A 6,593-nucleotide genomic window follows, 5' to 3' on the forward strand; every position below is an offset into this window, starting at 1 on the left:
CTGGGGCACAAGGCCTTTCCTTCTGCCAGGGTTCTTGTCTAATGCTGATTTATTTTTGTTTTATTTATGTATTTCTTAATGGACCAAGTGGTGGTTCCTCTTTGGGCCTCTCAGGCTGATGGGCAACACTTTCCCAGCTCAGGGCCCAGCTCCGGTTTAGTTTTCAAACACTTGGGGGTCTGGGGAGCCAGGAGGCTGGGGTGGGGGTCTGAGGTGTTCCAGGGAGGTAGAGCCTGGCTCTGGTGCTTATTCCACCTCTCACTCCCCCATTTCAGCTCTGGCTGCTCTCCGCTGGGCACTAACCCCTGTCCATGGGCTCCTGCCGGGGCACCCAGGTGCCAGTTAGCCCGCAGCAGTGGCCCACAGAAGGGAGATGGCCTCTGCCAAAGGCAGCTGCTCTGATCGCCATTCAATTGACCTCAGGTACCAGGCCACCCCTCTGGGCCAGGCAGCAGAGTCCCTGTTCTGGAGAAGCCCTGATCTGAAGGGCAGAGCTGTGTGGAAGGTGACACTTGGCATTTAACCCCAGGCCAGGGCTCTTCATTCCCTTCCCAGCATCCTAGATATCTAGTGGCCGGCCACTGATGTGGAGTGTAGGGAAACCTCCGCAAACCAAACCATTGAGCAGAGAGGTTTGTGACTCCCTGTTTTTTTTTTTTTTTTTTTAAAAAAAAAAAAAAGAACTGGGACCAGGAGAAAAATGTCTTTTCTCCTGGGATGGCTGGTGGCAAGGGAGGAATTGCAGAGCCTGGAGCCTGTGGTGTCTGGAAGGAGACTGGTGAGAAAGCCGGGTAGCTGTGAGCTGGGGGGGACGGGGAATGAGCTCTAGAAGTGTCAATCCACGTTCCCCACTTATTGAAGTCAAATTCTCCCATAAAGGCCCAGGGCAGTGCTGTTAGAGAGTTGGAGGGTATAGCCTTCTGTACCCAGAGCAGAGGGAGCCCCAAGTTGGGGAGCAACAGAGAAGGAGCTGTCCAGTGGAACAGAACTAGGCTCCAGGGGCCTGGGCCTCAGAGAAGGGGGGTGAGGAAGGCTTCCTGAAGCTCCCATCAGAAGAAGCCCAACCCTTGAAAATTTATCCCTCAATCCACCAGGTTCCTGCCACACAGGCTCCACACAGGCCCCCCCAGGAGTACAGGAGGCCCAGGTGAAAGCAAGCTTTATTTTGCCATACTACACTACCTGGCTTTCCTGGCCCTATTCCCAGAGGCAGCGGCAGTGAAAGTACACCCCCCTCCTCGCCTCTGAAACCTACTCTTTGAGACCCCGAAACTAGGATTCAAGAGCAATGTGCCCAGAATGCTGGAGGGGCTAGGTGGCAGCTGCCCTTTAGTGCCCCAAAGCCCACCTGAGGGTCTGCTCCCTCAGCGGAGAGCTGGAATGGATCTCTAGGTCATAGTACTGTTCACTGCCTACCCGTCCATAAGACCCAGTGACCATCTGCACCTGCTCCTCACAAAACCAGTCCCCCATCTTCAGGTGGCTGCCCTGTGTGTGTCTACCCCTTTCCCGCCTGTCTGTTCCAGCCATGCCCCAATCACTTTCCCTGCACCTCTTCTCCTTGAGGCTGCCTATGTTCTGTTTACCCTTCAGTCAACTCCATCCCTCTGCAAGTAAAGAACTCTGCTAGCTGATTTCCTAGATGGCCAGATCCTGCTTTTCCATTGCTTCTCCGGCAATATTTCCATGAACAAGTCTCTCTCAGCCCCTACGTATAAATATGTCTGTACAGAGATAGACTGGTCTGAGCCCCAATACACACACATCACGAGGTAATTACACCCTTATATACATACAGATATCTCCTCGGAGTTATATTCGCCAAGTGTCTATAACTCTACAGAGAGATAGCAGCATGTACATATAGGACTGTAATTACTTATGTCTATTTTTATAACTATGTAGTTATAAATAGATATGCCTATATATAGTGATAATAATATAGAACTATCTCCATATCCATATATGGCTCTGAGTGAATGTTCTAACTACTCTATATCACAATCAATAAGTATATATCTCCTGATCCATAATTCCAACCATATACATTTATCTATATAGCTGCTCAGAGATATAAATCTGTCAGGATATCAAATGTCCATAAAACTGGATGGCTATAAGAGAGTCGTATATCTCCTCATATATAAATCTGCTTCTGTAACTATTGTATATGCACAAATACAATGGAAATAATTATATTTTCCTCCAGCATAAATCTGTAAATACAAGCACAGCACATTTAGGGATGGTTAGAGATAGAGCAATATTTTCTAGACATCAGTCTGTCAATAGAACCACCAGTGCCTCCAAACAGAGAGAGTTATAGTGGGGGTTATAAATAAAGTCTCCAGATGAGAACGGATCAGTAGAACTAGAAGTAAACACAGCTCTAAGCTGGCCTGCCTTCTCCTCCTCCTTCTTCTCCTTCTTCTTCAAGATATTCTTCAAGTGAGCACGCTTTACATATGACAGGGTGCAGAGGTGTCTGGGTACAGCTATTCCCTACCCCAACACACAAGGAGGGTTGGAGGTAGCTAGGCTTTGGGAAACCATCCAGGAGTGGCTGGGGGGCAGTCCAGGAGCCCCCATTGTGTTAGTCTCCCGGTGGTTGAGAGATCCGGCAAATGGAGAGGCCTAAGGGAGAAAAATGGAGAGTCTGGCTTGAGTCACTTTGTCCCTTCTTAGGCCCCCAATCCTTGCACCAGGGAAGCCCGACCAGGCATCTGAGTGTGGCAAGGGCAAGAGGGGCACGGAGGCCGGCCCGGGAGAAGGGGACTGCGGGTGGGCGGGCTGGGGAGGCCGAGATTTAGCCCCGGCCTCTCTGGCACCTCATCGCCCAGGGCAGCCGCCTCGCACCGGCGGCCGCCTGGAACCCAGGATCTGGGCTATGTCCGCTCACCCTGCGCTCGCTCAAGTGCTGCGACCCGGGTGTGTTTCATTTTATTAGTATTTTGTCCAACTGGTTATCACAGTGTTCCCCCTCCTCGTGTGGTGTTCAAATGCAAGGCCGCCCCGGGTTCCCTTTTGAATCTTTGTGTGTGCTCCGGTCTTAAAGAAGTGACTCAGTGGAAAGTGTAGGTCTCCGTCCCTTTCAGACCAGATGGGTCACCGGCTGTTGAAAAAGAATCAAAACCTCTGAAAAGGTTCGTGACTTAAATCTTTTAAAAGTTCTCACGCTTGTTGGTTATGGTCATTCCCCCCCTCTTTTCTTTTCCTGTTAAAAAGTTGGCTAATTTGTGTTTTTATATTTATTCTTGGATTTCTTTCTTTCTTTCCTTTCTTTTTTCTTTTTCTTTCAGTACAATTGTTTTTAAAGGGGGGTATTTCGTTAGACCCGAAACTGTGGGGAGGCTTTCTCTTTGGCGAGTGTCCTATCCCTACGCATCTGCCTCTCCCTCACCCCAGCCACAATAAATACATTAATACGATTATCAGAAAATTGTACCTGGAGAAAATGAGGTGGACGTGGAAGAATCCGGGATCGTGGTCTTCGCTTCCTTTATGGCAATCCGCTCGCTCCAAGCCCGCGAAGGAAAATTCAGCGCGCCTCAAATCCTTCCTCCTCCTCCTCCTCCTTCTTCTTCTTCTTCTTTTTTTTTTTTTTTTTTTTTTTGTTGTTGTTGTTGTTTTTGTTTGTGTGGTTTGAAAAGCCCCTAGAAAGGGAACTTTCCCTGGGCCTACCGGAAACCCCGGCCCTGCTCTCCCCTCTCTCGGGCGGCCATAAGTGTTTTTCTGCTTCCGTCCATACCCGGCGGCACGTCCTCCCCGGGCACTTCTGTTGCCCGAGTGTTTAGGACCCTGGTTCTGGCCATCGGCTCATCTGCCCCCCCCCCATCCTCCCCCTCACCGTGACCCTCTTTGCTTGCCCTCCTCTTTAAAACAAGGGCTCCAGAGGCTCCCCAAAGCCACAATTCACCCCCATAATGTGGGATCCCTCCCCCGATCGCACAAAGCAAAAGCCGGAGAAAACGAAGCAGGAAAGAGCGGCCTCCGGGGGCTCTCCCTCTCCTCCTCGGCCGGAGGACCTTGTCTGGAGAGGGGGTTCCTAAATCCAGCCCTCCAAGGGCTTAGGAAGAAGCTAACTTCCTTCCTTCCTCCCTTGTCTTCCCCTCGGATGCTGTGATCCCGACTCCTTCCCCGGCCCCTCCTCAAAATATCTCCTCTTGCATTTTATTGTTATCCTGCTAGGGAGGGACTGTTAACTACCGTTTTATTGTTATTTATTATTTATTGTTATTATGATTGTTGTTAGAGATTTGTTCGCAGGGTTCAGGGGACAGCCACCAGGCCCAGAGGGAGGCCTGCTTGTCACACAGGCACACAGGCGCGCGCGTGCACACACGCACACACACACACGCACACCTAGCACAGTGTGCACACCCGCAGATACTTGCCCACGGGTGCCTGCTAGATGCGGCCCCCGCACAGCAGTTCATAGGAAGCTTTTCCCCCAATCCAGCTCGCAAACGGCACACTGCCCACGCACACCAGCGTCCAGGCGCAACCCCCACCCCAGCCCCAGCCCAATGCCCCAAACCACACACCCCGAGCTTGTAAGGAAAGCAAAAGACTTAGGAACCCACTTGCAAAGATCCCTTCTCTCCCACAATCTGGAGGGGTGAGTCAGGCCTCTGTCTCTTTCCCCCAGTCTCTCTCTCCTTTCTCTTTTTTTTCTCCTTGTTTACAGCTTCAGAGAGCTCAAGGCCCATAAATCTTGAGGGGCCTACAGAGCGCAGAACACATTTGTATGCATCGTTAGGGCTCGCTAATACCTAAGCCCATTAACGAGCGTGTATGCGCGTGGTTTCCGGTGTGTATTAACTTATAGTTAAATTCTGGAGGAAAGGGCATTGTGAATTAACATATACCAAATCCATCACCGGCTTTTGTCATATCATATTAGTCAGCCATGGGTTTGGGGGAGCGGGTTGCCTGAGTCAGGGTGTACCCACCCTCCAAACTTTCTGGAGCAAGTCTGAGGATGGGTTTGGGGGAAGAGGAGACACCTCTACCTCCGCCGGGGTCCTTCAGATCCCCCCCAACCCCCGCCAGAGGCCGCACACCTGCGGGATGGTGCCGGGAGACGGGTCCCGGAGGCCGGCGGCGGAGGGAGGCGGGCGAGGGGGAAGGCCTCGCTGGCGGCAGGACGGGACTGTGCTGGGGTCGCTTGGGCCGTCTGGTTTCCGCTTTCGAATAAAAAGGAGAGAAAAGGCAAGCGGAGTCGCTAAACTTTAATTAAGCCAAAGAGGAGACGACGGGGGGAGGAAAAAAAATACAAACGATCCGAGGAGGAGGATCCCGAAGGCCAAGGAAAGGAAGCGAGGCCGATGGGCGCGGAAAGCCTGGAGACTTCTGCAGAGGGCTAAAAGCTGGGCCTTTTTTCCACCCTCCCTATCCCGCCGGTCGAGGAGGTTCATTCTAGCCCTCTGATAAATACACAAATACATAACATTTAAGACAAAAGATTTTTGTTTTTAAGAGAAAGGGGGAGAAAAGGAAAAGAAAGAAAAGGTTAAAAGGAAAAGGAAAAGAAAATCCTAATTATATGGCATGTTCCAGCCAGGTGTTCCGGGTTCCAGCGACTCAGATCCTACTGGAACCCTAAGGATCTGTATAATTGGGCCCGTACAGACAGAGATGAAAGATGCCAGTTCTAAAGAGAAAAGGGAGAGTGGAAGGTCCATCTCTTGGGGTCCTGTAGAAAATGCCGGAGACAAGCTAAATTATTGTGTCCATGTGCATCCCGTTGCCTATTTAAATACAGCAAGCCGGGCGGGGAGGGGGTGCGGGGCTGGAGCTGCAGAGCCGAGTGCGGGCGGCGGGAGAGAGCACGCCCCCCCCCCCAACCCCGCCTGCGCGAGAGCAGCTCGGGGCCTCCGGGCGAGGGTAGCGCGGGCCAGGGCCGGGCGGGCCGGGGGCGGGGGCCAGGGGGCCGGGGGAGGGGAAGCGGGGGCGGGCCCTCCCCGGGCACTGTGAACTTTAGCTGGGCCGCCGCCTGTCAGCCCCAGAAAGCGTTAAAGGTGCAGCAGCCCGCGCCAGCCTCCGCAGCCGCCTTTGTACGCGTGATTTATGACTTCAATCTTGGTTCACCGAGAGTTCACACGGCTTTCGCTGCTGTTGAAGGTTAAAAGATGGTCTTCGCTTGACAAGTGGGACTATTGAAAATTCCTTCTTCTTCGGATTTTTTTTTTTTTTTTTTTTTTTTTTTTAAGAAGCTAAGAGCGGAGACTCAGAAGAGAGAAAATTTGGGGGGGGAGGGGACAGAAGTTGCAGGTGGAGGCAAATGGTAGATCAGGAAAGTTTGTCCCCCCTACATTTAGGATTTTTTCGTAGCTAGGATTTGGGAGTATGTTGGGGAGCCAAGTAGAGAATAGGAGAGGCTAGGGAAGGGATTTCATGAGCTCTGGAGGTCAAAGGAGTGGCATTCTGAAAAACGCAAGCCGTGCTTCCACAGTTAGTTATCTGGATAATTTGGATCACAGCTAACTGGTCCTCCTCTTGAGAGCAAAAGTGGGGCCAGGGAAGGAGCTTGGAGGAAAGGGTGGATATGTGTTCATGGGAGTAGATGCCCACCAGCAATGCTGCCCTGACCC

At 51.7% G+C, this 6,593-nt stretch overlaps 1 long non-coding RNA gene across 2 annotated transcripts; it reads right to left on the reverse strand.

Annotated features, from left to right (window-relative positions):
* Positions 1–2,179: 2,179 nt before the first annotated feature.
* Positions 2,180–5,768, reverse strand: LOC132020727 (uncharacterized). Of its 2 annotated transcripts, XR_009405075.1 has the most exons (3): positions 3,446–4,514; positions 2,900–3,112; positions 2,180–2,634 (listed from the first exon to the last, which is right to left on the reverse strand). It is a non-coding gene; the product is annotated as an uncharacterized LOC132020727 (long non-coding RNA). The 2 variants fall into 2 exon arrangements; XR_009405074.1 differs by lacking the exon at positions 2,900–3,112 and having other exon boundaries at positions 3,446–5,768.
* Positions 5,769–6,593: the final 825 nt, after the last annotated feature.

The sequence above is a fragment of the Mustela nigripes genome, chromosome 6, assembly GCF_022355385.1.
Source record: "Mustela nigripes isolate SB6536 chromosome 6, MUSNIG.SB6536, whole genome shotgun sequence".
Lineage (NCBI taxonomy): Eukaryota > Metazoa > Chordata > Mammalia > Carnivora > Mustelidae > Mustela > Mustela nigripes.